The 24,270-nt window shown below is 38.0% G+C and overlaps 1 non-coding gene across 1 annotated transcript; it reads right to left on the bottom strand.

Annotated features, from left to right (window-relative positions):
• Positions 1-14,507: 14,507 nt before the first annotated feature.
• Positions 14,508-14,615, bottom strand: LOC120268030. The gene has a single exon (XR_005538706.1). It is a non-coding gene; the product is annotated as a small nucleolar RNA R71 (small nucleolar RNA).
• Positions 14,616-24,270: the final 9,655 nt, after the last annotated feature.

Raw genomic sequence — 24,270 nt, 5'->3', positions numbered from 1 at the left:
CAAGGTAACATATACTGATTCATCTGCAACTCTGGACATTTTTATAGATATATGCACCGTATAAATGGTCATGAAATTGAACGAGGAAGATAGAGATTTAATTACAACTTAACACGATTACAGAGAGTGCTAAATAGAGTTGTTGCAACAAGAAAGGCTATACTCTGGGCTCTGAAGTTGTGCCTTTTAGGCCTTATTCTCCAAGGTGTATATTCTATGTTTTACCCTGCTTCTTTTCTGGAATATAATTACATCATTTTTTTCCTGAAAACTCTCGTTGAATACTGTAAATTATGAAGCAATAATTTACTTTGTTCAGTGTTGTTGTAACTCTCTAATTGTGTCCTTAAATGAAGATATATTTTTGAATTTGTCAGTAAATTTTTCCAATCATAAATTTCCAAACTCCATGGAATGTATGGCTGACTCATATCTTTGCTGCCTGGCAGCCATCTATCAACTATTAAATAAGACAAATACTTGTCAACAATGAATATGTCATCAGATTTTTTAGTTTTTGAACATTCAAGTATACTTTGCATTTTGAAACATATATCTCCATTCTACTAATAACATTCCTATCATCATTAACCAAATAACCAAAATCCAGAGGTCAGTAAACCATGCAATGTTGTTTAGTCATTATGCAGTAGGTAGGAGGAGCTTGAAAGACATTTCTTGTGAAATAGTTATAGTTGATTCACAACTAACCTGTCTATAGGTAATGATTGTTCAATTTATCGCCTTGACAGTGTCTGCATTTGGAGATAGTATACAGTTTTGACAAACAATACTCAAATGAAATTGAAAGTGCAGTCATCCTAACATAACACTAATCATAATGAAATCAATTATGAAATGCATATAAAAGCACCACAATCAAAGGCTTGACAGAATACCTTGAACTATAGGTAGAGCAAGAAACTCATAGATATCTACCTGAGCAGAATCTTTATTGAACACCCTGTCAAAGCAAAATGGAAGATATTCTTCCTTTTCATCATACCAAAATGCAAACCAAACATAACTTCAATTGACTTGAATTATGATATTAGACACACAGAAACAGGGCTTTAAAGATAAATGAAAACCTTAAATATAAAGGGCTCTCTGTCTATGCAAGTGATACAAACACTATATGCACACCTTAAAACTAATAAACAGAAACAAGAGAAATTTTATCTTTTCATAAGATTAGCTTCATTTCTTACATATTTTCATTTTCATAATATATGTGGAAAATGCAGAGTTTTTCTATGTGCTATTTTCATGAATACAAATAGCGTGTGAAACTTTATGGTGCTCTCTAGTATAGAAAATCAAATGAAAGTCTTATCTCATGTTTCTAATGTACTTTGTTGATTGGTACCATGATGGCTAATCCAATTACTTCTGTGGTAGGTAGAGTGCTTGACATCTTCAATTTCGAGAACCGTGAGTTGACAACTCCTAATAAACACCATTGCAAAAGAGTTTCCTATAAATCGAGACAATGGAACTCGCTATTGATTCTTCCTTTGATCGATCCCGCTCTTGTGGTCAACTAACACCGTGAAGGTCGAGTGCTAGACTTCTTCAGTCGTGTTCAAATTATTTTTCCGAGTAGTTCGCTTATCTAAGCCAAGCTTTTTGTGCCTCTATATTCCATTGTAAACATGCGAACCTGGTTCCTTTCTATGATCATCCCGCTAATACCTTTTATTATAATTCCTAGTCATCGTAAAAGCCTTTTTCCCCTATCAACATGGCATAGCCTCGATATAAGGAAAATTCATAATTTATATGCTCTGTTGTGGTTGCTGTTAGGAAGAGGAGCATTTTCCCAGTGAAAAGGCCGGGCAAAGAGGTCAATATAAAAGCCGTGGAAGAGGTCAACTTCTTCAAAATTCAAATAACGATGGTACTGTACTAGTTCTAGTCATGCGTTTTTACTATGGCTTCTATTTCCACTTTTCTTTTACACATGTTCATTCTTAGAATTTGTTATACATAATGATACATTATAGTGAAATATGGCATATATTCCCAGTTACTTAACTCTAGAATACTCTTGTGTGTGTGTGTGTAAATCAAACACGGAATCGCTTAGCTTGTATTCCGTATGGCTTGTCATTGTCATTAGCGTAGGATATCAACCATGTCGCTAATAGGCTTTGACAATCTAATTTAAACCAAATTAAGCTTTAAAATTAATTGTTGATGTTCACTACCATTTTTACTTCCACTTTGCTGCATAATGGTTTTTTGATATGCTTAAGGTTATCCAGTCTTATTGTTACATTAAGAATTATTAAAACCCGCCTCTACACTTGGTGTACTTTTAATAAACATGGTTTATATCCGGTTATGTATCGCTATAACTGTGATACAATCTTTCGAAAAGAAAGAACTAGTCGCCATCGATGTTTCTTTACTTTGTCAAGATATATTTTTCACATAGGACAATTGATCATTATTTACTAGTGCTTGTGAAATTTGTGAAGCATATGAAAATATTATAATAAGTAAAAAACTTATAAAAAGAAGGTGGATACTGAATGATGAAAGCACTAGAAACAACAGTTGTATTAAGAATATTAAAACTAAGTAGATCAAAGAACTTTGCAAGATGAAATTTTTAGCAGATAAGATGAATGCGTATATCCGATATAATATAGTCATAAATGTGTATTCAACTATTCATAATCAAGTATCGCCTTCGGACAGTTGGCAAAGCAAATTAAAAATAGAAGATAATATTCCCACTCTATTGAAGATTTCATGAATGTTAGTCAATGTAATATGAACAATGAAGCTTTTTAAAAATTCTCCGTGGAGGCACAAAAGGCATGCCACACACACACTCACACTACAATTTGGCAGCTAATACAATGTGTTTAAATAATCTAACAACAGCATTTGGCCAAAGAACAAAGATAAAAGATAGATAGTGACATGATAAAAATATATGGGTGACCACCTAGTAGATCTTCAACCAAGATATCTACACCATGTCTTGGACTAGTGTTTTATATTTCTATATATATAAAACCTATTCTAAAAGAAATTTATTAGAGAAATAAGAGTTATTAATAATAGGCTAGCTCAATGATAAGATATGCACTCTCATAAGAGGCTCCATGCGTGTTCAAAATCCCACCCTAACCCATAGTGAGCAAGAGTTCATTTTATATGATAAGTACTTGTGTGATATGAATGCTGAAGCGTCTTTCCTCTTTGTCGAGCATTACTTTTTCTCGGGTTTTTACACTAATATGTGTGTTTTTATGTTACTTTCAGTGTGTAGGGTCTGTGAGGCCGAGTATGAAGGAAAGAAACCAATGTGGATCATAATGCACCGATTTTTGGAGGAAATCTTGCTAAGGTTCAAACGCCGAAGACATAGGTCGGGTGTGAGATGCTAGAGTGTGTGCCAACCTCCTCGTATTTGAGTTAGCACAAACATTTAAAGAGGAACAAGGGCAGTCACACTCAAGCATTCCGACTTATGCACATAGAACAAGATCTCCACCAACTTCTCCGCTATTAAAGAAGCAAAGCCATCCACGTATGTGAACGCGGTGCCCTTTATGCTACTCGATGAAAGTATGGACCGCTTAGGACCTTGTGAAAACCGCACGCGTGTGGGTAATTTTCCATACGCCTGCATGCGAATCTCTGCAGGAGCTCTCGCCATCTCGAGAAGACACATGTGGCGGCGCTTGCCCCTCAGTAGTTGAGATTGCGGAAATTGCCGCACGAGCGCATTTAAACACTTAGGGAGATTCTCCTCGGATGTCCCTGATCAACACAGGTGTGCATCCGCCCCTTGTTGGCTCGGGCACACGCGCATGCATAATTCTCGCACGCACCATGGAGCGGCGTTTCAAAGATCGTGGCGAAGTTTCTCTCGAGAGTGCACAGCGTGTGCATCTCACCGTGGAGCTCTCTTAATGAGGCACACGCAAGTGGGTAATGTCCGGCAGACACTGTGTGGATGCGCAGACGCCAAGGGGCACGACTTTCTTTTTAAAAGAGGAGTCGTTTCTTTCCTTGTTCACATCCTCTATTCCTCTGAGAACGGCCTCACATCATTCCCTGACTTCCTTGTGTTAATTTGGTGGATTTATTGTGAGGTTTTCTGGCCAAATCTTAAGTTTCTCATCTCAACCCTTCGGTGAGCCCTCTTTTTTTGTTTTCTTGATTTCTTCGTCAATTCATGATTTAATTCGATGAATCCTGTCAGACACTCTTTGCTTCTTCAATTAGGGGGATTAGTCATGTTTAGAACAAAGTTAGAAGTAGTTTTTAAGATTTATTTTTGATTTTTAAAGGCACGTGAAGCTTGGGTTTTTCATGCCCCTGTGGATCCATACCCAGGCAGCGTAAATTCGACGACCGCGTGGAATTCTCGCAAAGAGTGCTTTTATCATCTTGTTTGACTGATTTCTTCTTAAATTTTATAGATTATGGCACCGCGGTCGAAGAAGCAAGCTGATAAGCAGTCGAGTGAGTCATCTTCCGAGTCTGAGGATATGAGTTTCACCATTTCGGAGCACATTGTTCATTTTGAGCGGTTGTCGAGAGTTCATTTTGGGCAGACTTGATTCCTTAATACGAGTACACTGAGAGATCTGCAGCAGGGAGACGTAGCTGGCGCGATGAGGTCGAGGATCTCATACTCGGTGAGGTGGTTGGAGGCGCTTATTGACTATTAGAGAGCTCGCCCATACGAGAGCTCGCGACCGGAGGTCTTGTCATCATTTGATTTTTGACGTGATCCTATTCGAGCTTTTGACAAAGATTGATGCCATTGAGTTCAGAGTATTTGGACACCACCATAGCTTGAGCATTACTCAGTTTTTAACTCTTCTTGGCTTGTATGAGGAGGCATTTACGTAATCGAGGAGTACTCTCGCCATCGATCGATTATCCCGGAACCTTGACCCCGCGAGAGGTTACAGCTGCTATGTGGTCGTGGTCGTGAGAGCCGGGGTGTCCAAGGCCACGTGCCTTTCCCCGTCCGCATACGTATATTTAAATGCCATCATGAGTAGGTCGGGTGAATGGTCGTGGTGATAGCACTGTGTTCTCGAAAGTCGACAGGGGACTTATTTACTTTGTACTCGATGGTCCAAAGACGCATCGATTCACTTAGGACACATAATGGCAGAGTACATTAGACATCAGGGGCATTATGCTAGACTGGGAGTGATCTTCTCGGGCCCCTACATTACAAGATTAGTGCTGGGCATGGGTCTCTTGGATGCGATTCTTGGGGCTGAGAAAACAAGTATACCTACCCCCCTGAGTTTAGAGACACTGAGATTGATGGGCATGGTCCGTAGAGTTCGGACATGGGTTTATGCATTGGTGCTACCAGCTCCAGAGATACCTGAGGGTGAGGATGATCATACCGAGGCTTCCCAGCCTCATTCAGCACCGATGGAGACCGAGGCACCATCGGCGGCAGAGGACGCCTCGACGATATGTTTTCACCATCTCGAGCCCATGATCACTCGAGAGGCTCAAGAGTGTGGTGGGAGTGATCATGATGCAGGTGGCCGAGGCTCGCAAGTAGATTGCTAAGATTAGGGCTATGTAGGCCACTCAGTACACAAAGTTCATGGCATGTTTCATCGACATGACAGATCTTAGAGCGAGACGCCGCCTCCTCATTTGTCTCTGCGATCGAGGACTCCTCGACCCCTCGAGCATCTCCTCGCACACCCATCTCCTATACAAGCACCGGTGGATCCACCTTATGTTTCCCCACCACCGCAGAGTGCGAGGAGCCGATGGAGCGTGACACCGATATTTGACTTTATTTTTCTGCATTTTCTTTATTTTGCATTTTATTTTAGACTTGTTCACTCAGAAAAGATTCTCCTTCTGAGTTTATTTTCATTTTTCATCTCTAGTTGTATTCATTGTCTATCTTTTATATATACTCAAGTTATTTTGTTTTTATTGAGCTTCACTGAATCCCCTCGTATATGCGTGCAGATGGTCTAGTCACTTGCGGAATTGAGACTTTGTCATAGGCACGGCCAAAGTGCTTTGGCACTTGACCATTTGAGCTTCACAACCCGTTGGAACACTACTCCCAAGGATTTAGCTTCATCAAACGCAACACTAGGAGTCAGGGGAGTATTGTTTTGATTACTTCTCTCACATATATTCTTCATTGATATACATTATGAGTGAGCTTACATGTGTACATTGGGGATAATGTACAACTTAAGTGTGGGAGGGAGTTTCATAGTGCACACATCCTTTTTATTATTCTTGATTGATATCCATGCTCACATAGCCAATGCCGGTTCACCTTAGTTGCAATGATTGTATTCTTGAGTTTAGGAGAATTTTTAACTTTGAATATCTTCATGCTCTAGTTTTATTTAAATTTTTAGGAATTTTTGCCCGAATTACACTCAGTGCACTACTCACTCATTAAACTCCACTGGAAACTCATGTTCGATGTTAAAGGGGCTAGTTATAGTTGTTTCTTGTGTTAAATTCTGAACAAAAAAATGAATGATAAAAAGAAGGAACAAAATAGTTTTCTTGTTTGTTTTGCATTTTGGGTGGAAAGAGCTACCACCTATGCAGTATGAAGCTACTCTCATAAGTCGGATACTAGTTATGCCCTAATGAGATAAAGAGCTATCTCATAGGATGAGTGAAAGCTACCACTATGGTAGAAAGAACTACCACCTCGAAAGTGTGAAAGCCACCTTAGCGGCCGCTTTGGAAAGAACTACCTTAGAGGATTTTGTTTCCTTTTTTATTCAAGTTTTAGCTAGAGCATTGATTTTTGCTTGAGGACAAGCAATAGCTTAAGTGTGGGGGAGTTTGATAAGTGCTTGTGTGATAGGAATGCGAAGCATTCTTTCCTTATGTTGAGCATTACTTTTCTCAGGTTTTTACACTAATATGTGTATTTTTATGTTATTTTCGTGCAGGTAGGATTGTGAGGCCGAGTATGAAGGAAAGAAACCAATGTGGATCATAATGCACCGATTTTGGAGGAAATCTTGCTAAGGTACAAACGCGAAGACATAGGTCGGGTGTGACATGCTAGAGTGTGTTCCAACCTCCTCGTATTTGAGTTAGCACAACCATTTGGAGGGGCACAAGGGCGCTCACACTCAAGCATTCTCGACTTATGCACATAGAACAAGATCTCCACCAACTTGTCCGTCATTAAAGAAGCAAAGCGATCCACGACGTGAATGTATGCCCGCTTTAAGGCCACCGATGAAAGTATGGACTCTGGGAAGTACTGTAGCGAGCACTATAGCAGCAAGACTGCTCACACCGGCCGAAAAATCACACTCTAGAGAATCCACACGGTGTGTGGACTACCCACGCCTGTAGGAAATTCCACATGGGCGTGTGAAAAATCCATAGGACCGTGGATGCCCGATTCCAAATTTCTATTTAAAAGCCAATTTTCAGCCCTCGATTTCAAAGATTCTTTTCTCCATCTTTTCCCCAACTTGAGACAGGGTTTCGGCTAGGGTTTTGGAGAGGTTCGACGGCTCCGACATTGTCCTTCCTTTGGAAGAAGATTGGTAGGGGAGCTTCCATCGAGGCGTATCCTATACCGGTCAAGGGAATCCTTGGACGACGAATAGAGGACTATCCACAAGACCATCGACATGACTATCGAGGGGGTTTCTCTATGGATTCATTGTTTTTACATTCTATTTCTTAGATTGTACTTAGCTCCATAAAGAGCTAAACCTCTACTGGGTACTTGGGCATTTTTGAACCCTAGGATGTATTTGTTTCATTCAATCTCTTTATTATGCTTTCAATTAATTGATGTTTGTTGTGAGTTCCAACCTTGAATGCTTGATTGTATGAATATTTCCCCTAGAGTGGCACTAGGGTTGACAATTCTTGTTGGTAACCTTTTGAGTGAGTGACATACCACGAGCGTTAGACAAAGCTAGGTTGGAGAGGCTTGAGAGGGTGAGTCGAGAGGTACAGGAGCGTCCCCTTTCCCCTCCGGTGTGATAGATTCTACCTCCGTTCCTCGAGTTCTTTGCGGCCATAATAGAGTGAATGGTGTAAGGGATGACCCTCTGCTGGGGCTTAGTTACGCATGCAACGGAGTGAAGCGTTGAGGTGATCTTAGTATCTAGGGCTTAATCGTGGTTAGGGACCTTCCACATGGACCAAAGGGTTAGGCCTATAATTAGGAAGAGATTTATCACTTGGAATCCGTAGAGCTCATTGCAACTCTATTCAGTTAGGCATAGTTGACCTTAGATTTGGGACTATGTATTTAAGGATTTCCATGACTCACCATTGAATTGATTAGGAAGCATAATAGAGGGTTCTTGCACTTGAAACAATTGTCCTAGGCGGAGCATTATCTGAGTACTCCATCTTTATCCATTGCCTTACTTCCTCCTTTACTCGTGCTCTCTTACTTGTTGTTTTTTACTTTTGAGAATTGAATCATTGTCACACTTGTCACTACTGATCTTTCACATAGCTAAGAAGAGGATTAAGTGTTTTTATTCCCTACTCCCCTATGGATTCGACACCCGCCTCATCCGGGATTATTACTTCGACAAACCCGCACTTGCTTGGATATACGCAAGGGACCTTGTCAAGATAGCTAGTGTAGAAGCAAGCCTTAGGACTCTCAAAAAGCCATTTCATGGCTTACCATTGATATGCATTAGAGATTTTGAGAAGTCGGCCTAAGCTCCTAGCTAAACTTTGAAACCACCCTTCGGGCCGAAAAGTGTGTTCTACTTGCTCGAGAGAGTCCTCCATCTCCCCCCAACTAGTACGAACCGATCCAAGGGTACTTCTACTGAAAAGTCACACTCGGTACTGACTCAAAGTGTCACCAAAGGAAAAAGGCTCTAATTGTGTCATAATTAATGCAATTAAATTTGTCATTCAAAGATTTGAAAGCTAAAACTAATTATGTTATAAACCATCATATATAAAAGTAGTAAACCTTAAAGCATTGGTAATACACTCGTGACACCAAAGGATAAATCTTCTACAAATATAATATATAAACAACATGTTTGGGTGATCTAATATATAATGATACTTTATGTGTGTGTTTCTCTTAAGCTCAAGATTTTGTTCTTTTTATTTTTTGTATTATATATTTAGATTTATGTTTATATATTTACACAAAAATTAAAGTGTACGCAACAGAGAATAAGAAAAAAAGAAAAGAAAACTAAAGGAGATGCTAATGAATTACTTACATTATTTTTGTGGTTGTTTGTGTTATAGCAATCAAAAAGCAAGCAAACAGGATTCGATGATATTTGGATCTAGTCCACCGACCCATTTATTGGTTGCTAATTTTATTTATTTATTTATTTTGGTGATTATGCTCTTTTTGGTTACCACCCACCTTTTTCTCGATGTGCCATAATTTTCTATCAATTGCTTTTTAGTCTATTTTTGCTCTCGATTTTTGTCAGACATGAAATTCAAACTATTTCCTTTTGTTGCTACAGCTTTATTTGCATTTCGCAATTTGAGGGTGAAAGTAGTTAAGTTCTCAATTGTTTGTTAGTAAAGAGAAGGTATCACCTCTTTCCTGTGAAAATCATTTTTGTTTTTGCTTTCTTAATTACTAAATCGCATGATGTATTTCTTTAAAAGAATCTTGTTAACAAACTATTGCACAAGTGAGCTATATAAATGAACAAATTATTGATGTTTGAAATAGCTATTCTAATGGGTCAATTGTACATTTTTAGTTGATATGCTAACAACTTAGAGATTTAGCGCCAAACTCTTAGTCAAGTCCAAGATCATGAGGAGAGGCTTTCAATGTAAGTTTCGACCAAATACAAGATAATAACAAGGTGCTTCAAATGCACGCTTGGCTAAGTACAAAAATATTAACATGAAGCTTCAACAACATTTGCTTGAAAATGAAAGAGGAGAGGGAAACTAATATCGTGGTGGAGATGATGCGTCAAATGAAGGACATGATGATGAGTTTTGAGAGGAGGATCTTTAGCAACTGTAGCTTTAACACTACGTGACTCACAATCATTTATTGATGATCATGATGTTGACTTATAGTTGTATTTGTCGTATACTTATTATTTTGTGTTGAACATATATACTTAAATATTTCTTTTTGTATGAATTGATGAGTTTATCTTATTTGTTGGTGTTCTAGGTTAAAAATATATGTAGCATGTTTTTAAAAAAAATTGGGCACATAATTTTTTTATTTTATTGACTTAAATGTTAGAAAAGGATTAGAAACAGATTTATTTGTTTGAATATTGTTTTTTAATTTAAAAAACTTTAGAAATGGATTAGGAACAAAAAAGCTATTGTTTTTAATAGGAGAACAAATATAAAATAGAAAATATTCGGTTTGGAATCCGTTTATATTTTTGTAACTTAGAAATGGATTAGCAAGACATCTTATTCTGTTTTAAGTTTTCAAAATTTAGAAACATAATGCTTTCCGTTTTCAATCCGTTTCTAAATGTAGAAACAAAATATTTTCTTGTTTCTATTTAAATTAGAAACAAGGGTATTCGATATAGATAAATTTTGTTTCTCTAATCGCTGCTAATGTGAATTAGCAACGGATTAGAAACGGAAACTACTATTTCTAAACAATAATTTTCTTGTAGTGTACTTTGATCAAGTTTATGCGCTAATACATGTGTATTTGTGTTCTTTTGCCCATGTAGGGTTGTGAAGCTATGTTTTCGTAAAAAGAAGCCAAAAAGTAGATCGTGAATGCACTATTTGGTGGAATCTTGGAGAACAAATGAGAAGACACAAGTGGGGCTCTAAGATACGTGAATGTGTGCCAACCTCCATGTATTCAAGCCATTACAATGCATTGGAGGAGCACGAAGGCGCTCACATTTGTATATCCCTAACTTGTGCATTCATAGCAAGATCTTAACCAACGAGGCTTTTTTGATTGACGTAAGAGTTGCGATCTATGGCATAAACGCAGTGCTCGTTAAAAGTTGCCTTTGTTTTCAATTTCCATTTTTACCAAAATGGAACAAGAAACAAAACTAATTAGTCCATTAAACATCAAACTTAAGTTTCCAAAAAGAGTTTCAGTGAGTGAGTGGTGTGAGAAATATTCATCCGTAAAAATTCCTAAAAATTCAAGTAAAAACTAGAGCTAGAGGATGAGAACAGTCAATGTTAAAATTTCTCCTAAACTCAAGAATACAAGCATTTTCAACTAAGGTGAACCACCAATGGCTACCAAGATGTATGTCAATCAAAACTTGCGAAAAAGACATGCGCAAAGTGAACTTTTCCCCACACTTAAGATCTACATTGGGCCCAATATACATATGCAAGCACAATAGAAAGTATAGCAATCAAGTAAATATGTGGGAGTGGCCAATTGAAAAAATACTCCCCTGACTCCTAATGTTGCTAAATCCTTGGGTTGAAGTTCCAAAAGGTTGTGAAGTATACACGGACCACATTAAGCGTGTTCTGACTAGTTCTCAATTCCCATACTAACAAGAATATTTATACACATACACAAGGGGGTTCAGTGAAGCTCAATAAAAAAAACAGCCAAGTATATAAAAGAGAAGGCAATGAAATACAGCTTGAGATAAAAATATAAGATAAACTCAGAAGGAAGATCCTTTCTAATTATACAAGTCCAAATTAAAATGAAGAAAGAAAGATGAAAAATATAAACATAGCAAAAGCAAAGACGCATCAAGCCGTCTGTGGTCATCCGCGTGCTACTGCCTGCTGCGAGTGGCGGTGGTAAATAGGTGGATCGATCGGTGCTGTAACGTATCGAAATGCGCTATCACCTCTACATGCTGTGCAGCCTGCGTCTTACGAACCTCAGTGATCTCGATCCGTAGCACCACTACCGCACTCTTGAGCCTTGCAAATTGATCATGGGCTTAAGATGGTGAAAACATGCACACCGGAATGCCTCCTGTACTGCAGGAGGTACCTCGGTCTCCATCGTGCTGGCCGAGGCTCTGGGAAGGTCGAGAACCCTCGAGCATCATCACCCACATCCGTGGCTATCTCTCGGGATGGGTGTAATCAAAGCATACACTCCCTGAACAACTCGCGAACCATCCCCATCAACATCATCATCTCTATGGCCAGGGGGCAGGTATACTTGCCTTCTCGTTTCCTCGAATCACGTACAAGAAACCCATACCCATAACCAGTCTCGTGATGTAGGGGCCCAAAAATATCACTCCTAATCTGACATACTTCCCTTGCTGTCCTATATACTTTGCCAGGATGTGTCCTAGGTGCATCAGTGCACTTAGTACCATCGAATAGAGATATCGTAGCTACTGTCTGCTGAACACACCGGTATTATCACCACGACCGTTAACTAACATACTCAGAACGGCGTGTATGTACCTATAATTCTGCTGGGAGAGATATGTGGCCCTAGACACACCGGGTTTATACTACCCTTGTCCACATAGGTCTCTGTATACAGGATCCGGTGTCAACGAGCTAGGGTAATCTGTAGGTAACTGCTCGTAGTCATCTGTGTCCATGAATGCCGCATCATAAAGTCCAAGTCTAATTGAGAATTCGGTGACTGACATGCAGTGATGTTGTTCGAGTGCCCTAAACTGTATAGTGTCTACACTATCAAAACTAGAATAAGAGCGGTCGAACTCGAATGATGATAACAGCTCGAGCGTCAACATACGAATCACAGGATACCGTATGGCTAACAACCAACTCCATCCGCCTACCGCAAGCATCTCCTCTATCTCATTTACCATGTCACCTGTCCCATTAACCTCTCTCACTGTATCCATATCGGGAAAACGTGTTTGTCCAAACCTTAGCTTTGCCAATCTCTAAAATCAAGCCTGATGCTCGGGAATCATGAATTCCATCTATTAGGGTTCAGGTGATGATTCACGCAGACGTTTCTCAGCTTGCCTCTTTGACCGAGATGCCATATCTATAGAAATTAAAGAACAATCGATCAATGAAGCTCATAGAATAATACAGCAGAAATCCACATGGTTGTGTGGAATTGCCACACGCCCGTGTGGATCCACGGGGCGTGAAAACCGCACCGTCACACGCTAAAAACTCACAAATGTATCATTAAATCTCTTCTAATTTCTTCCTAAGCATACATACCCCTTCTAATTGTAGAAACGAAGCCACATTCACTAGTTTGATTGATTAAAATCAAGAATTGATGAAGAAAAGAAGGAAAGAGGGTTTACAGACAAGTTGAAGATGTAGAACTTGGAATAGGCCGGAAAAACAAGTAAAAAACCATCTAAAATTATGGTGCGAGGTCGGGAGAGGGAAAGAGTGCACTCTCTTATTTATTAGGAGTGTGAGAATAAAAGAAACACGATGAGACTTTTAAAGGAAACTAGCACCTCTTGACGCTCGTGACATCTACACGGGCGTGGTGGAATTACCCATGCCCATGTGGCTCCAAAAGAGCATCCACAAGGGGCAGACGACATCCCTCGCGCACTCCTGGGATAACACTCCTTTACTTTTGAACACATCCACATGGGCGTAGGAAACTTCCAATGCCCGTGATGCCCGACATTACGGGGAAGACGCACGCCTCCCTGTGGGCTTCTCTTTCCAACCGAGAAAATTCTCTAAGTGTTTCACATGCTCCTTGCATAAAATCCACACGGGCGTGGATCCTTACTGGGCAATTCATAAGGGAAAACACACGCCCCTGTGTCTTCTAGGGATGGAGGAGAAATTCTCTGCAGAGAACCACACAAGCATGCGGAAATTACCCACACTTGTGGATTTGTTGACAGAATCATCCACAAGGATGTGTCCATGCCCTGTGTCTTCTCAGGAAAAATCTCTAAGTCTCTGCAGAGAAACACATGCCCTATGCAAAATCCCACACGGGCGTGGACTATCACAAGGTCGCTCCACAGGGGCGAGTCTACGCATCGCATGCCATCTCCGATGATCTCTAAAATGAAAAACGCATGCCCGCAGTGTGCTCTATAGCAAATTCTCGAACACAAATATACACCTCAGAGCCTACCTAATAATGTAATTTTAACTAGAGAAAACATGAAAAACACGCTCAAACGACCAAGATTCTTTGCCACACATGATTAGGCACATGATAACGCCACAATGTCCATGAGAAAATCATAGCAAAAGCATCTAAGAATCAAGACACCAACACTTAATGCCTTATTCATGCAAACACTAAAATAAAAGCTAGGAAAACAATAAAGACTTGGGTTTCCTCCAAAGAAGCGCTTTGTTTAATATCACTTAGCTCGACGTACCTTGTCTTACCTCACGAAAGCTCATATATGAAGGTTTCCTCTTACCCATGGCTTAGAAGCATGATGAACATAGTCTTTTTGAAGGTAGAGGGAGAGTTGTCGAGCTTTCTTATTCTCTCTCAAGGGAAGAGCCAAGAAGTGGCTACATTCTTTGCCCAAGGCCTCCATCACGACTGGAATGAGATGGTCGAAGCCTTTCTTGCTAGATACTTTCCTCCGGGGAAGTTGGCTAAGCTTCTTAATGAGATATCATCGTTTGTGCAGATGGAGTTAGAGTCATTGTTTGAGACATGGGAGCGCTTCAAGGATCTTTTTGAGGAGGTGCCCACAACAAGGATTTCCCGAATGGATGATTATTCAAACTTTCTACAATGGGTTGAATCCGAGTACAAGGCAATTGTTAGATCTGTCAGTAGGAGGTACAATGGGGAGTAAAAATCCTGAAGAAGCCCTCGGCAGCTTAGTAGAAGACATGGCCATGAACTATTATCAGTGGAATGTGCGAGAAAGGAAAAAGGTGGATGGGCTCCATGAAATAGATGCATTAACTTCATTGTCGGCTCAAGTGGAATCATTGAGTAAGAAGTTAGACCTTCTAACTTCTAATAGAGTGACAGTCGTGACTACTTGCACCGGGTGTGGTGGAGGATATGCTTCCTCCGATTGCCCGATCTCTATTGGTGATGCATCTTCGATGGAGAAAAGTCGATTTTGTGGGTAATGCAATGAGGAACTAGGGAATCCATATAGCAACGCCTATAATCCGGGTTGGAAGAATCATCCCAATTTCTCGTGGAGCAAACCAAGGACTACAAAAAGGCTATGGCACCAGTAGGTTTCCAACAAAGATCAATCCCAAAACATGGAGAACCAAATTTCGGGGCTTGGAAACCCAAATGACCCGATTTAGATAAGGCCTTGAGTAGATTTGTGCAATCATTGGATATAATGTTTCAATCGAGCCATACTACATTTCGCAATCACACCACTTGCACAATCTTGAGAATCAACTGGGGAAAATTGCGAAGTCTCTATCGGAGAGACCACAAGGAAGCTTGCCGAGTAATACTGAGACCAATCCTGGAGAGTATGTGAAGGTGATCACATTAAGAAGTGATCGTGAGGTTGAGGGTAGGCTTCCGAGTGAGAAGCGCAATGTAGATGCACACGAGGTCCTAGAGGTTGAGGAAAGAGGAAGCAATGAGAAAGAGGTGGCACCCCAACCTTTCAAGGCAAGAATCCCTTATCCCTCTAAATTGAAGAATGACCAAGGGGATGAACAGTATAAGAAGTTCCTGAGTTTGTTTAAGCAACTCTATATCAACATTCCCTTTATTAAGGTATTGTCCCAAATGTCTGACAAGGTCCCCTTGCATATATCCCACAAGTGCACGGGTTTGTCGAAATAATAATCCCGGATGAGCGGGTATCGAATCCACAGGGAGTAGGAAATTAAAACACTTAATTCGCTTCCTTAGCTAGTGAAAGATCAAGTAGTGATAAGGTGACAAATGATTCAATTCTTAAAAGTAAAAACAACAAGTAAGAGAGCACGAGTAAAGGAGGGAGGTAAGGCAATCGATAAAGATGGGGTACTCGGATAATGCTCCACCCTAGGGAGCAATCGCTTTGCAGTGCAAGAACCCTCTATTATGCTTCCCTAATCAATGCAATGGTGAGTCGTGGAAAATCCTTAAATACATAGTCCCAAATCTAAAGGTCAACTATGCCTTACTCTATACATGTCCCGGAGGAAAGATTAGATAACCTCTCAACCTCGCACTCGAATAGAGCTGCAATGAGCTCTAGGGGATTCCAAGTGATAAATCTCTTCCTAATTATAGACCTAACCCTTTGGTCGAGGTGGAAGGTGCCTAACTATGATTAAGCCCTAGATACTAAGATCACCTTAACGCTTCACCCGCTGCACCCGCAACTAAGCCCCAGAGGAGGGTCATCCCTTAGACCATTCACTCTATTATGGTCGTAAAGAACTCAAGGAAGGAAGGTAGAATCGATCACGTCGGAGGAGAAAAGGGTACGCTCCTGTACCTCTCGACTCACCCTCTCAACCCTCTCCAACCTAGCTTTGTCTAACGCTCGTGGTGTGTCACTCACTCACAAGGTTACCAACAAGAACTCTCAACCCTAGTGTCACTCTAGGGGTAATGTTCATACAATCAAGCATTCAAGGTTGGAACTCACAACAAACATCAATTAAATGAAAGCATAATAAAGAGATTCAATGAAACAAATACATCCTAGGGTTCACAAATACCCAAGTACCCACTAGGGTTTAGCTCTCCATGGACCTAAGTACAATCAAAGAAATAGAATGTAAAAAGCAATGAAATCCATAGGGAACCCCTCGATAGTCATGTCGATGGTCTTGTGGAAAGTCCTTCACTCGTCGTCCAAGGATTCCCTTGTCCCGAGTAGTAGAATACGACCCGACTGTAAGCTCCCCACCGACCTTCTTCCAAAGGAATGATGATGTCGAGCCGTAGAACTTCTCAAAACCCCAGCTAATACCTCCCAAAACCCTAGCCGAAATCCTCTCTCAAGTTGGGGAAAAGATGTAGAAAACAATGCTGAAATCGGGGCTGAAATCGGCTTTAAATAGGGTCATCGGCATCCACACGGTCTCGTGGATTTTCACACTGCACGGAATTTCCATGCGGGCGTGGGGTACTTTTCACACGGCCGCGCAGATTCTCCGAAACTATCATTTTCTCCCTAAAAATACTCCAAATCCACTTTTCATCGAGGTAACATAAATGGGCACACATTTAGTCAACTCAAATACGGGAAGGTGGCACACATCTAGCATCTCAGCACCCGACTCATATTCTTGCGCTTTGAACTTTAGCAAGATTTCCTCCAATCGTGCATTGTGATCCACATTGGCTTCTTTCCTTCATAATTGGTTTCACAACCCAACCTGCATAAAAGTAACATAAAAACACACATATCAGTGTAAAAGCCGGAGAAAAGTATCTTTGTCTAACTCTTGTGGTGTGTCACTCACTCACAAGAGTTACCAACAAGAACTCTCAACCCTAGTGTTACTCTAAGGGAGTATTCATACAATCAAGCATTCAAGATTGGAACTCAAAATAAAACATCAATTAATTGAAAGCATAATAAAAAGGTTCAATGAAACGATTATATCGTACGATTCACAAATACCCAAGCACCCACTACGGGGTTTAGCTCTCCATGGAGCTAATTACAATCAATGAAATCAAATGTACAAAGAATCCATAGAAAACCCCCTCGGTGTTCATGGCAATGGTCTCGTGGAGAGTCCTCTACTCGTCCAAGGGTCCCTTTGTCCGGCCTAGGATACACCTCGCCAGATCGGTGCCGACGAAAGCTCTCCCACTAACCTTCTTCCAAACAGAGCGCGATGTCAGAGCCGTAGAACCTCTCCCAATCCTTAGCCAATACCTCTCTAAACCCTAGCCGCCACGTGAAATTTCCAGAGGTCCGTGTGGGTACCCGTGTGTATTTTTCACACGGCCGTTAGGGAAAAGACAGAGAAAAGAATCCTGAAATCGGGGCTGAAATCAGTCTTAAATAAGGCTGGAATCGGGAATCCAAACGCCCATGTGGGTACATGTGTGTATTTTTCACATGGCAGTGTGGAATTTCCAGAGGTCCGTGTGGATTCTCTGTTTTCATCCTTCTTCGGCCGACTGTGAATAGTACCTGCTGCAATGTTCTGCTACAGTGTTATGCTACTGCATCATCCACGAAACACTCCGAATCCATACTTTCATCGAAAGTAACATAAGCGGGCACTGCGTTTATGTCATAGATCGCTTTGCTTCTTCAACAATGCACATGTTGGTGGATATCTTACTATACATGCACATGCCTGAATGCTTGATGTGATTGCCTTGTGCCACTCCAAATCGTTATTCTAACTTGAATACAAGGAGGTTGGCACACATTTCTATATTTCAAACCCGACTTATGTTGTCGCGTTTGAACCTTCTCAAGATTTTCTCCAAATGGTTCATTTACGATCCACATTGGCTTCTTTCTCTAATACTTGGCCTCACAACCCTATCTGCATGAAAGTAACATAAATACACACATATTAGCATTAAAATCCAATAAAAGTATTGCTCATCATAAGGAAAGAACACTTCATATTCTTATCGAAGAAGCACTTATCACGGACAAGTACATTCTTTCTGTAGACTTTGCAGTGTTGGACGTCGATGAGGATGCGGATGTACCACTACATGAAAGTAGCAATTTACCCACGGACAATTTTGTCGGTAACACTATAAAAATCCCTGGGTAAATCTGTTTACACAGGAAATACGCAGGGATTTGATGCCTTAGCTAAATCGCTCGTGGGTAAAACATTACCCACGAAATTTCATATCCCTAGGTAAATTACTCACAGATCAATCTCTGGGTGCATAATTGATATCCCTAGCTAATTAATTCCTGGTATTTAATAAAATAGTAGGAATTACCCATGGATTAATCCCTGGGGAATCGCTGGGTAAATGTTCCCACGAAACATCCCTGGGTAACTACTAGGTAAATATATCGTTAATAATAGAAAATCCCTGGATAAACACTAGGTAAATATCCTATTAATAATATAAAATCCCTGGGTAATCCCTAGGTAACGGTTTTGTGAATTATATAGATTCCCTGTGTAATACCTGGGTAATTCTAATGTTAAAATTTTAAAATTCCTGGGAATTCGATGAGCAATTAATTGAACCTACATCCATTCAATCCCAAATTCAATATAATTTAAAAATAGCAATCTCCAATATTTTTATAAATTATACTATTAATAAAATATAGGAATCTATAAGTATTTAGGATATCAATAATACCACTACATAAGAATGTAAGACATCAACAACAAGTAACAATACAAAGAAATACCAAAAGTTAGACAAGCAAAAAAAAAAGTAGCAATTAAAGCACTAATATTTATAAAAGTCAAGGATCTTCACCACCATCTCCATCTCCATCTCTTGTGCCTTCACTCTCCTTTGGTTGATTGTTACTTGCATTTTGTGTTCCATGTAGAGGAGGCATACCGATGTGATTACACAACATCTCAATTGTTCTTTTCAAATCAACTATCAAATTATCTTGAGCCTCTATCTTCTTCTTCATAATTGCCAACTCATTTTGAAGCTTTTCTTGATTTTGTGATTCAAAAGAGCTAGTACTTGATTTGCTTGCATTTGTATTACCACCACAATAATAAGATGCTTGAATTCCAAGACCATACACCCTTCTCTTTTTTTCACAACCAACTGTCTCATAATAAAGTGCAACCTCATCTATTGGTTGAGAATTATCATTTCTAGATCCAGAAATTGTTTGAGGTGCCTCTCTCAAGCTCAATACTTTATCCTATATGCATAATATAAAATATGTAAATAAATAATTACAAATAAACTATGGAAAATGAAAAATCTTAATGATTTAAAAGACTTTAAAAACTTACATTGAGTGATTTTGATTTTTCATCAATAAAAGTTTGCCCATCATGCTTCTTAGTATGAGTAAAAAGAAACAACTCATGTGGTGTAGGCATACGGCCTAATGAAGATGCCTATTACATAAACAAAATATACGCTTTAGCTATGATTATTTAGTTAAGAATAAAAACATATGAAATTTTAGACATTAATAAAAAAGAAATATGTAAACAAGGTTTGTCCATCATGCTTTTTAGTAGTAATAAATGATAAAAAAAAATAACCACTCATGGTGTGAACACATTCATCCTAATGAAGATGCTTATAACATTGACAACATATACATTTTGACTAGATATAATCATTTAGTTAACAATAAAAGCAAATGTAATTTTAGACATAAATAAAAATAAAGTACTTTACCTTATACTACAACAATTGTAAACTCATATAACATGCAAGTTAATTTTATTATATTGCCATGTTCAACATTTGATATTGACCCTCCAGTATGAGATGATGGTCCTCGCAATGCTCCTTCGGGTTATTTGAATTTTCTCGTTTCATCTTAAATTCAGGTTTTATCCCAAGAGGCTTTCCAATGTCTCCAAACATCATTATACATGTATTCTGGTTTCTTTTCAGAATTTCTTATATCTCACAAAAAATCACTGTATCATTGTGAAGCTTTCACAACCCATGCCACCTTCACTTGAGCCTCCATTGAAGAATTCCACACACAATGCTTCTACAAAACAATAAACTTATTGATATTCCACAATGAAAATGGAATGAAATAAATAACTTGAATTCAAAATAAAAATACCCTAAACTCCTCAAAATAAAAATCTTTTGTAGCTTGTGAAATTGTTTTCCATATGTAGCCATTAGTGTCCACCTTTTGCTTGAATACCTTTGTTACCACACGTGAACATTTGCTAGAGGGTTCTAACCTGATTATAATTATAAACATGTAAATGTGTTCATATATTATAACATATAATCATATTTGAAAAAAAAGAATACTTACAATCCATTCACAACCACGATGCGAAGTCTACCTCCATTAGCTATTGCATCAAATGGATCATTACTAACTTGGGATATAGTAGGAGTTGAAATTATATGGTGTCACAATAATAGGCCAACAAGAATATTGCTTTCCTGATTGCCCAAATGGTTGAAATCCATCACGTACATAATCCAGCTCTTACATTTCGAGCCTCTAATGCAAAAAGACGGATTTGTTCGATCAAAAATGTTTCCATGCCTCGCAGTCGAGATGGATGGCATATAGCACCATCTTTTTTATTGTGTTCATCATGCCACCTCATATACTTAGCTGTAACTTCTGAAGCATACAATCTTTGTAGTCTGGGTGTAAGAGGAAAATAGTACATATTTTGATATGGTATATCAATTTTCTGTCTTGGAGATGCTCTTTGTCTATTTTTATATCGAGGATGATCACAAAACTTGCAAATTCTTCTATCAATATCGCTATTCCAGTATATCATGCATCCATTAATACAACAATGAATCTTCTCACAAGGAAGACCTAACTCTGAAGCAAACTTCTTAGTTTCATAAAAACTACCAACCAATTTATTATCCGTTGGTAATTCTTCATTCATTAATTGCAATACTGCATCATAACAGTTCTCAAACATATGAAACTCAGATTTGATATTCAACAATCTTGTCATAGCTGACAACTGTGAGTGCTTAGAACAACCTGCCCACAATGGCTCGTCGGCTGCTTGAAGCATGGCATATAATCTTTGAAATTTTGGATCTGGTGTTTCCTCCTCATTTTCATCATAATTTGGGTCAAAATTAGAACCAATGGCACCCATGACCATGTTGCGATATAGATTTGATCCTTCTACTTCTCCTGTAAAAGATGAATTACATTGTGTTTGCATAGGATTTGATATATCTAAAGGTTCCCCATGGTAAACCCATTCATAGTAATCCTTGACAAATCCATCTCTAGTAAGATGCAACTTGACTTCATCAGTTAAAAGATACCTTCGGTTTTGACATTTACAATAGGGACACCTTATTTTATCACAATCCATAAATGCTGGTTGATGACAAGCATATTCAACAAATGTCTCAACTCCAACCAAAAATTCAGGATTAATGTATCTATGCCCATCTACAAGTCTGTTATACATTAAGTCTTGATCAGTTCTCATTTTATTTCCTCTACAAATAGGGCAAAAATCAACATAACATTAGTAAATTCCATCCTAATAATGAAAAATAGTCCTTATGTAAATCATCTAAAGATAGATGCCAAAAATACATGAACATAGCATTAATTAGTACCACTTTGATTATAATAAAAAGCACATTTATTAAAAGAGGTCAAAAGAATGAACAAAGAAGAGGCTGGGTTTTTCATATAAAACCCTGTAAATGGATTAATACCCTGTAAAAATGGGTATTTTGCCTACTTACACTCTTACACTTGTTTGTAAAATAATTGTTTTTCCATGGGTTAAAGTGCAAACTTTTGTAAAAACATAAAAATTAAATAAAAGATCAAATCTTTTTGGAAGAACTCCAAATATTTCTCCGGAATTTAAGATCAGAATTTTTTTTTCAAATTTTAAAGTCATTGGAAAAAATATAATATAATATCAAGTTAAAAAAAATCTCATACCTTTTCTTTTACTACAAAATTGTTACAATTCAATGTTCACACACGCACTCATATAATATTATGTAAAATATTAAAAACTATATGAATGTATATATTTAATATATATTATGTAAAATATATTCGTGATTTGAGTGCAATTGCAATTGAAATTCTGAATTCTTTTTGGATGAACTTTTAGGATGTTACCAAACTGGTTGTATTATGGGCAGTGAAGATGCTTGACAATACCCATAAGAAGAGGCTGGAATTAGAATACTGAGAAAAGGAAAGGCAAAATGTTGAAAAGTGATATAAAGAAGCCATGGGACCTGTGTTTGTGTGTATGTCCTTGATCCATTTAATGGGGATCAAACCTTAGAATAAAGTGGAACCTCTAGTGCTTTCCCAATTCAACTTGCAGAAAAGGATGCCACTTCTTTACTATAAAGAAAGTGAATTGTTTTGTCACACTAAACTTTGGAAAAATATAAAAGTTTGGATAAATAAATAAAAAAAACAACAACAAAAAATAATAATAATAATTAATAAATAAACATCTAGAACAAATTGGACATTAAGCTCACTAGGCAGCCATTAATCTGGTAGGCACTCCTATATAGTTGCCTAATCTTTCTCTTGTAGATGCCTTCAAGCATGTAAATCATGTTTTAGCAATGACACTCCTAAGATAAGATATAAGATAAGTAGGATTCAAAAAATCATTAAAGATTTAAGAGTATCTAGAAGATAGGTAAAAGATAATAAAGAGTCTATTTGAAATAATAAAGAAAATTGATAAAAAAAGTATAAAGAAGATTGATAAAGATTTAAAAAGATAAAGAAAAAAATTAAAGAAATGTTCAGAATTAATCAAGTTAAATAAATGCTATTGATTGGTTCTCACAAATCCAGTCATCCATTTCGCTTTTCTTTCCTTTTCCCTCAACTTATTTTAATATTATATTCAAATCCATTACATCATAGCTAGGATACAACCAATGAAACTAAAGTATTAACAAATATAAAACCCCAAATGAAATGAAAAATCCTTTAAAAAGAGATGATGATTTGTCCTTTATTTCATTCCTATGTTAAATCAAAACCTAAGGTACCAATCTATGGTTTATCAATATTTAATATCAAAACTAAAAGATGAAGATTATCTCACCAATCTCAATTAATTAAATATAATAATAAACATTAAATAACACCATCATTAATTATAAAATATAGATTTACTTTTTAAAAATATTTTAAATTAATACCAACTCAATCAAAATCATATGATACTTTTCTTCGAAAAACAAATTCAACCGACCAATTGAAAAACCTATTTAACCAGATCAAAAAAAAAAGCATGAGAAAAATTTAGTGATTTGCCTCACAATAATATGAAGCGATATAGTTTTAAGTTCATGTGATGGTAAAACTATATTTATATATGAAACGTATATTATAATATATTTATTATGATATATATCATAATAATATGAAATGTATACCACCAATTTAACCAGATCAAAAATATATTTTTTCTTTGTTATTGGTCAGTGATGTTAAATACTAATCAAACAAATACTTTTCTTGGTTTACTTGTTATCGGCCACCACTTCCAAGTCCCAAGGTGGGAAATGGAACCCTATGCAAGTAAAGAAAAAGCTGTTCCACACTTGGTCCTCTCTTCCTAGACATTCATTCGTAAGTTTGGTAAATTAAACCAGTTTAATGTTCACTCAAAGATATAGACATCTAGCTAATCATATCATCACTTTGCCTTTCATCATCACCATCATGTAAAAGAAACAAAAGTAAAAACAAATATTTTCTTTCTTAAAATTTCAAAATACAACGAAAACATGTTAAAGAATTTTAGTAG

The sequence above is a fragment of the Dioscorea cayenensis genome, chromosome 1 (genome assembly GCF_009730915.1).
Source record: "Dioscorea cayenensis subsp. rotundata cultivar TDr96_F1 chromosome 1, TDr96_F1_v2_PseudoChromosome.rev07_lg8_w22 25.fasta, whole genome shotgun sequence".
Classification (NCBI taxonomy): Eukaryota; Viridiplantae; Streptophyta; class Magnoliopsida; order Dioscoreales; family Dioscoreaceae; genus Dioscorea; species Dioscorea cayenensis.
The sequence above is the reverse complement of the archived record's forward strand: the minus strand, read 5'-3'. Positions and strand labels throughout refer to the sequence as shown.